We start from the raw sequence: 8,913 nt of genomic DNA on the forward strand, positions 1-8,913 counted from the left end.
TTAGTAACCCGGTCTGGGAGGTGGCACAGTGGATAAAGCATTAGGCTCTCAAGTGTGAGGTCCTGAGTTTAATCCCCAGCAGCACATGTCCCAGAGTGATGACTGGTTCTTTCTCTCTCCTCCTATCTTTCTAATTAATAAATAAATAAAATATTTTTTTAAAAAAAAAACCTCTCAAATTAGTAACCTGAACAAATTTTAACACTGGGCTTAAATTGTTAAAGTATTTATTTTTTTAATTTTAAAAATTTTTTCTTTTCCTTTTTAAAAATTTTTTACCAGAATACTGCTCAGTTCTTGTTTATGAAGGTATGGGGGATTGAACCTGAGACCCTGGAGCCTCAGGCAGGAAAGTCTCTTTGCATAACCATTATACTATCTTCCCTACCCTTGTTAATGCATATATGGTAATGACTTTTTTTTAAATAATGGAATCGTTTTTTAAAGTTTTAATATTTATTTATTTATTCCCTTTTGTTGCCCTTGTTGTTTTATTGTTGTTGTTGTCACCACTGCTGGATAGGACAGAGAGAAATGGAGAGAGGAGAGGAAGACAGAGAGGGGGAGAGAAAGAGAGAGACACCTGCAGACCTGCTTCACCTCCTGTGAAGCGACTCCCCTGCAGGTGGGGAGCCAGGGGCTCGAACCGGGATCCTTATGTAGTCCTTGCACTTGGTGCCACCTGTGCTTAACTTGCTATGCTACCACCTGACTCCCTGTAATGACTTAAAAAAAAAAAAAGTAAATCACCTATAGTCTTAGACAAAGGAGACCAGAATCAAATGGTATTGTTAGTATATTAAGATAACATTTTTTGGAAATAGCACTAAAGGACATAAATCATGGTAAGGTCTCATATGGTACAGTAAATCCTAACCATTTGGTTTTCAAAGTAAACCAAATTCCCAAATAACTTGGTTATAATAAGAATTATCTACTGCCTTCTTAAACTCTAAGATAGCAAGGAACCTTCCTCATTCTCTATAAAACGCATATTTCTCCCAGTCTTGCAACCTCTGGGGCTTGGGTTGTTTTCCTTCACGCTTCTCTTGATCCATCCCATTTGCTATGGCATCTGCTGAGCTCAACCAAATCAATGCAACCAGTTATCACCTCAACATGTTTCACTTCAGTCTGTGTCCAGAGACACCAGGCCTGGGATGTCAGCCCTTCAGCTTCATTACTCTGGTCAGATTGTTCCTAGCTCATAGGACTCCTTAATTCCACTTCAGGTGGTACACTTCCTAACAAAGCCACAGAACCTAGATATCCACCAAGGCCCATGAGACAGACTACATGTTGCACATGCATCCATAGGTTAGGGGAAAATATATATACTTTAAAGTAAAAGTGTGCAATGACTGCAGTGACTCAGTAAGTGTAGCAAGCAAGTACAAAAATCTATAAAAAGACACCATAAAGTACTTAATCAAATTATTTCTTCTTAGATCTAGTTATCCTCCTCACCTACTTCCTATTTCACTTTCCTTTATCAATTGTGTCAGATAAAGTAAGGACTACAAAAGCTGGATAAGGGCAAGAGAACGGCACACTTTAATGATGGCCTTTTTGGTCACTACGAGGCCATCCTATCTTCTGGGGCCCTAGTGAGGGAATCCTGGCATTCCCACATAGATATGATTAGCCTATACCCACTTTCCACCTTCACTGATCAGCTCCATCAGGAACAACATCATAAACCCTCATGTGGACCTCTGCAGGAACTTGTTCTTATGTAGAACAACAATGGTAGAAACTGTCCCACTCTCCAAAGGGAGGCTGGGTCAACATACTTTGCCACTTGAGGAAGATAATTTTGAAATGAGTACAGCCTATAATGTTCCTAACTATGATCATGGAATGTGAGCTCCAATTGATAGGGATGCAGAGGTTGCACAGGCTCCTGAGCTGAATATGAATAGGCATGGACTGCAGATCAGATAGATGGGGCCAAAAGTTAATGGTATTTTTATAATTTTCCCATATTTGGAAGCTACTCTCTGCCCTAATCTATCTTTCTAGTCCTATTTCTGTCATCTTCCAAGACAATACTTTTAGCCCATCTGCATGTTAGCTGTCAGGCTCAGGCAAAAATTAGTAAAGTCATAGCCCCCTTGGAATATACCTAAAATAGACTTCCCAGCTTCTTCCAACATGAAGACCCCAAATCTCATCTGTTATATTCTTATTTTTAGGTTCCTGATCATTAAACAATTTGTTCTGCTTTATATCTTAATGCTTTTTAGCCAACAAGTTGCAGATGCTACCATGACACCAACCTGACTTTCCTGGGAAGATGACCACACCAGTGTGTCCTGGAAACCTCTCCAAGAGTCCTACTCCACTTGGGAAAGAGAAACAGGCTGGGAGTATGGATTGATCTGTCAATGTCCATGTCCAGTGGAGAAGCAATTACAGAAGCCAGACCTTCCACCTGCTGCAACCCAATAATGATCATAGGTCTAAACTCTCAGAGGGATGAAGAATAGGAAAGCTGCCAATGGGAGGGGATGGGATATGGAGTTCTGGTGGTGAGAATTGTATGGAAATGTACCCTTCTTATCTTATAGTCTTGTTAATCATTATTAAATAAAGAAATAAAGATAAAAGAAAAATAACTCCTAATTGTCTAGATGTTAGTGAACAAATGGAATAATATCAAAATGTCTTCTTATTGTGATTTATTTATTAGGTGAAAAGACACAGGTTTATTATATTTTTCAAACAAAATAGAGACTATTGTACTTTTCTTGGTAGCCAAAAATATTATTCTAGGAAGCCAGTAACTTGCCAACTCACAGTTCGTGATAACTGTAATACTGCATTTTATTTTTATTATTTTATAAATATTTTTTAAGGTATCCATTGACTTTCTGGATTATGTATATATTTTACGGGATACAGCATTGCATTTTGAAACAATAAACTCCCCATGCTCACCTGTTCTACTCATGCATACACCTATACAAGGAGTCAAACCAACAGCTTTTTCTTTGCAAAGGCACTAAAGGCCAGAAATGCTCATGAAATTTATGAAATGACCAGAGAAATGATGTGTGCTTCAGTTTACTACTCTAGTGATGGTCATGATAGCAGATAAACAAGGGGAGAAGCTATTCAAGTTGATATCTTGAAGTGCTAATCTAAGAAGTGGTGTTCATGTTAGTTATTAGACAGGGTGACAATCTTTGCCAATGTCAACTAAACTGAGACCTCTTTTCACTTGTCTTTGAGTGATGATTAGAAGAAGAAAGGCATTGGCAAAGAGTCTGAAACAGTCAGTGGAATATTCACCCCAGAAGAAATCAGGCTGGCCTAGTCTTAGTCTTGTCATCACCCAAATCAATTTGCCCCCAAATCTCCCAAAGTCTTATTAAACTACTACAATTTTTTTATTCATGTACAAAGTAATTTACTTATGTGTCCATTTAACTGATCTTCATGGAATGCTTACTGTGACTAGGCAATGTTTTGCTCTAGGGATTCATGTAGCACATAAGGTAGACACCATCCTTGTTTTCACAAATGATGACTTAAATAACTGTTACACAGTTTAACTATTAACACACTAGAGGGTGGAGTAAGAGTGTAACAATGATTCTCAATTCAGTGTTTATTCATTCAAGTTCCTTACTTATTTGGACTACCCTCTTTAGTTCAGTATAATAAAGTTTACTAAAAATAGTGGAAGAGATTACTACATATATTCTTTCTCACTTCCAACCCTCTAAGGAAATGATAGAAGAAGTTTTGTTTCTCAAGGGGGGAAAAAAATCCATGCTGAGAATGAGAAAGGATGCCCAGAAAATCAGACTTTCTACAATGACAAACAGACACAAAATGGAATTGAGTTGATGGAGAAACAAAGTTAGAAAAAAACCTCAGGCTAAAACAAGGAGGAGAGAAAATTTCACAGTGTTGAAGGAATTCCAGTAATTTTTCCAAGCTTAGAGTCAACACATTCTTGAAATAACTAGGCCAGTTGGGTACTTTCTTCCTCTTTCCCTTTCAGCTTAGTCTGAGTGGCAGGGATTAGCAGTGTTTGCCCCTGGATAAAATCAGGGGAAAAACAAAAACAAAAACAAAAAGCACCTCTTGAGTGGGTGAAAAATCTGCCACAGGATACTGAAGTCTCCTCAGAGAATTACCCAGCTTTGGAGAAGCAGAGCTGAATAGAGGCTGGGATCCTTTGGAATTCCAAGGCAGCTGGCAGAATAGGGTGGTCAGAAAGAGCATTTGACTAATGACACCAGTGGAACCAACCCTAAATTAAACACTCTTTTAATGAAAGGTGGCAGTTGGATGCCTCGCCAACTTCACAAATTCTTCAGTCAAGTATCCCTTTTGGAGTAGGATCTCGTTATGGAAGTGAAACAATTCAGAGGAGATGTTAATCATTTGCCTACTTAGCAGTTAATCAATTTTTACCAGCTCTGATTAGCACAAGTGTGGAAGGACAAAATTATCAAAATAAGTAATAGTATTGTGTTGTTGGAAAAATGAGGTGGTTTTCTTCTTTCTTTTTTTTGCCTCCAGGGTTATCACTGGGGCTCAGTGCCAGCACTACGAATCCACTGCTCCTGGAAGCTGTTTTTCTCATTTTGTTGCCCTTGTTGTGGTTGTTATTGTTATTGTTGTTATAACTGCTGTTGTTGGGCAGGACAGAGAGAAATTGAGAGAGGAGGGGAAGACAGAGAGGGGGGAGAGAAAGATCAACACCTGCAAACCTGTTTCATGCTTCCTAGGTGACCCCCCCCCCCCCACAGGTAGGAAGCCTGGGCTCTAACCAGGATCCTTAAACTGGTTCTTAACCCACTGTGCTACCACCCAACCCCCTCTAGTGGCTTTCTTTTTTAAATAAGCCTTTTAAAATTAATTCGTTGACTAATAGAGACAGAGAGAGATTGAGAGGGAAGAGGAAGATAGGATGGAAGAGAGATAGAAAGATACCTACAGTCCTGCTTCATTGCTTATGAAGCTTTCAACCTGCAGGTGGGGACTGGGGGTTTGAACTCTAGTCCTTGGGCATTGTAACATGTCTGCTCAACCAGGTGCATAATCACCAGGCCAAAATGCATTATGACTTTTCTGACAACCCAATATTTTATCTAAATAAATATAAAAATATAGTGAATGAGAAGGTTTCTAGAATATACAGATGGCTTTTGATTGAAGAGTGTGTAGGAAATCTGGTTAGGCCAATAACCACAGGGGAGATTAGTAGGAGCCAATGATCAATATTAGAAAGGGGTCATTTCAGGAGAAATGGGCGTTAGCGCAGCAGGTTAAGCGCATGTGGTGCAAAGCACAAGGACCAGCGGAAGGATCCCAGTTTGAGTCCCTGGCTCCCCACCTGCAGGGGATTCACTTCACAGGCGGTGAAGCAGGTCTACAGGTGTCTGTCTGTCTTTCTCTTCCACTCTGTCTTCCCCTTCTCTCTCCATTTCTCTGTCCTATCCAACAATGATGACAACAATAATAACTTCAACAATAAAACAACAATTGAAACAAAAATAAATAAATATTAAAAAAAGAAAGAAAGAAGGAAAGGTGTCATTTCCAGATGACTTTACAGGAGGCCGGACAGTGGTGCACCGGGTTAAGCACATATAGTACAGATGACTTTATAGCTAAGCTTTTCAGTCCTTTTATAGGGATTTTTCCATATATGTCTTCACATTCAGTACAGTTCCATAAAAATTTTCTACTCACAATTGCAAGAAATCTGAAAAGATTAAAAAAATAATAATGTCAAGAAAGTTAAAAATAGAAAAATCATATATTTAAAAAGTCATGTTGATTGAAACACTGTGGCATTTTCCAGAAAAGAAAATATATAAAAAATGAGTTTGAGAAATAGACCAATTTTATGTGAGAGTTAAATTTATAGGAAAGGTAGATTTTTTTTTTTTCTATCAGTCTGTAAATTCTAGTCAATTGCTTAATTGTTATGACAACTGACTATTCATTTTGGAAAAAAAAAATAACTGGTTCTCAATTTAAAATGGACATACACAAATTATAAAGACTTGGTGTGGTAAAATGATACTGAATATCTAGAACTTATAAAGACTGTCTAAAACTTAAAACTACTCTTGGTATATTTCTAGAAGAGGAATTGCTGGGTTATAAGGTAGGTCCAGGTATAGTCTGATGAGTCTTGTTTGTTTTCCATAAGGGTTGGACCAATTTACATTCCCACCAGCAATGTATGAGAATTCTTTCCCTCCCACAACCTCTCCAGCAGTTGGTGTTTCTGTAAGTTTTAATATATGACATTTTCACATATGGTGTCTCATTGTTGTTTTCATTTACATTTCCCTGATCATCAGTGACCTTGCATTATTTTTCCATGTCTGTTGGCTCTTTGGATCTCTTCTTTGGAGAAGATTCTGCCCATATCATGCCCCCATTTTTCAATGTTTTCTTTAATTTATTTTTATTGTTGAGTTTGGTGAGTTCATTGTTTATTCTGGTTATCAGTCCTCTCTGTGACGCAAAGATTTTCTTCTACTCTGTGGGGGATTTCTCTGTTACAATGTTTATTCCTTTGCCATGCAGAAACTTTTCAGGTTGATGCAGTACTATTGGTCTATTTTTGTTTTCTCTTTCCTTACTCTTGGGTTGAAATTATCAAAGCTGTTATAAATGCTTATATAGAAGAGAGTTTTGCTTCCATTTTCCTATAAGTATTTAATGGTTTCTAACCTATTTCTAAATCTTTGATACATTTGGAATTTATGTTCGTAATCTTTTAATTTTATCTATTATTGGGTAAAGACAGAGAGAAATTAAGAGGGGAGTGGGAGATAGAGAGGGAGAAAGACAGAGAAACCTGCAGCTCTGCTTCACCACTTGTGAAGTTTTCCCCCTGTAGGTGGAGACCAGGGGCTTGAACCCAGGTCCTTGTGCACTGTACTGTGTGCGCTTAACCAGGTGTGCCACCACCTGACCCTTGGAATTTGTTTGTATATGATGAACTGTGGTGGTTCATTTTCATTCTGCATGTTAAAAATATCTGTCTGTAAACACCCATACACACCTATGTCCATAGTAGCACAGTTTGTAATAGCACACACTTCAACGCAACCTGATGCCCAATGACAGGTGAATGCTAAGTTATGGTACATACACACTGTAATTCTATGCAGCTGTTAATAATGGAGAAGTTGTGCTTGATTTGGCAGCACACGTACTAAATTTGGAACAATACAGAGAAGATTAGCATGGCCCTTGCACAAGGATGACACACGAAATCATTAAGCATTGCATACATTTTTTCTGTTCTAACCTTTTGGTTCCTGTATATTAAACAATGTGTCTTGCTTACCCCCCCCCCTTTATTGGGGGATAAATGTTTTACATTTGACAGTGACTACAATAGTTTGTACATGCATAACATTTCTCAGTTTTTCACATAACAATACAAACCTCACTAGGTCATCTGGAGTACTGCTTTATTTATTTTTAATTAAAATTTTTTTATTATCTTTATTTATTGGATAGAGATAATCAGAAATGGAGAGGGGAGAGAGAGATAGACACCTGTAGTCCTGCCTCACCACTCGTGAAGCTTCCCCCTGCAGGTGGGGACCAGGGGCTCGAAACAGGGTCCTTGGGCACTATAATATGTATGGTCAAGCAGGTGTGCCACCACCAGGCCATGGAGTCCTGCTTTATATCTTACCACCTTTCAGCCACCAAGTTGCAGATGCTATCTGCCCAGACTTCCCTGGGCAGATGACTTCACCAATGTGTCCTTGAACCTCACATCCCCAGAGAATTACTTCACTAGGAAAGATAGAAACAGGCTGAGGAGTATGGATCAAACTGCGAATGTTCATGTTCAGTGGAGAAGCAATTACAGAAGCCATACCTTCCACCTTCTGTATCCCATAAAGAATTTTGGTCCATACTCCCAGAGGGATAAAGAATAGGGAACCTTCCAATGGAAGGGATGGGATACAGAACTCTGGTGGAGGGAACTGTGTGGAATTGTATCCCTGTTATGCTACAATCTTGTAGATCACTACAAAATCATTAATAAAAATAAAATAATATAAAATAAAAATGATGAATTTCTCTTCTTTGCTTCATCTTGGATGGAAGGCTTATATCAATAAAATGGGAAACAATAGGTATTGGAGAAGATGTGGAGAAAAAGGGACTCTGTTATACTGTTCATTGATAATGCAAACTGGTATAGCCTCTTTGGAAGACTGTATGGGGAATTCTTAAACAAATAAAAATGGAATTAATCTTATGACCCAGCAATAGCACTCTTAGGCATTTATCTAAAATATATGCAACCACTAATTCAAGAAGACATATGTAACCCTATGTTCATAGCTGCATTATTCACAATAATCAAAGAGTGAAAGCAGTCAAAATGCTTATCAACAGATGACTAGCTAAAGAAGTTATGGAATATATATTCCATAAATATTACTCTCCAATCAAAAAGAAGATATTGTGTCCTTTGGGACAAAATGGAAGGAACTGGAGGTGATCATGCTTATCAAAATCAATAAAGAGATGAAAATCAACTACCAGATGGTTTCACATACAAGGTATCTAAAAAACTGAAATACATGAACTTGCAAAAGCAAAGAAAAAGAGAGAAAGCCTGTTTCTAAGACTTTTTGAGAACTATAGTGGTTATCTGTTATCTTCGAGAGGTGGGATAGTGGGGACACAGAATCTCTGTGGTGTGTTCACTGTGGAACTATACCCTGTAATCTTACAATCTTGTAACACACTATTAACTGTTGGTATGCTTCTAAATTCTGCTTACAAGATCTTCTGTTTTGATCATTACATTAGGTTCGCCTGTATTACTTACGATGTGGTCTATTTATATAATCACTGTTTTACCTGGGTCCTGCCCTGCCTGCAGGGTATTGGTTTAATCCC

General features: G+C 38.2%; 1 non-coding gene across 1 annotated transcript; it reads left to right on the top strand.

Annotated features, from left to right (window-relative positions):
• Positions 1-7,171: 7,171 nt before the first annotated feature.
• Positions 7,172-7,278, top strand: LOC132538418 (U6 spliceosomal RNA). The gene has a single exon (XR_009549786.1). It is a non-coding gene; the product is annotated as a U6 spliceosomal RNA (small nuclear RNA).
• The last annotated feature ends 1,635 nt before the right edge of the window (positions 7,279-8,913 follow it).

This window comes from Erinaceus europaeus, chromosome 4, assembly GCF_950295315.1.
Source record: "Erinaceus europaeus chromosome 4, mEriEur2.1, whole genome shotgun sequence".
NCBI lineage: Eukaryota > Metazoa > Chordata > Mammalia > Eulipotyphla > Erinaceidae > Erinaceus > Erinaceus europaeus.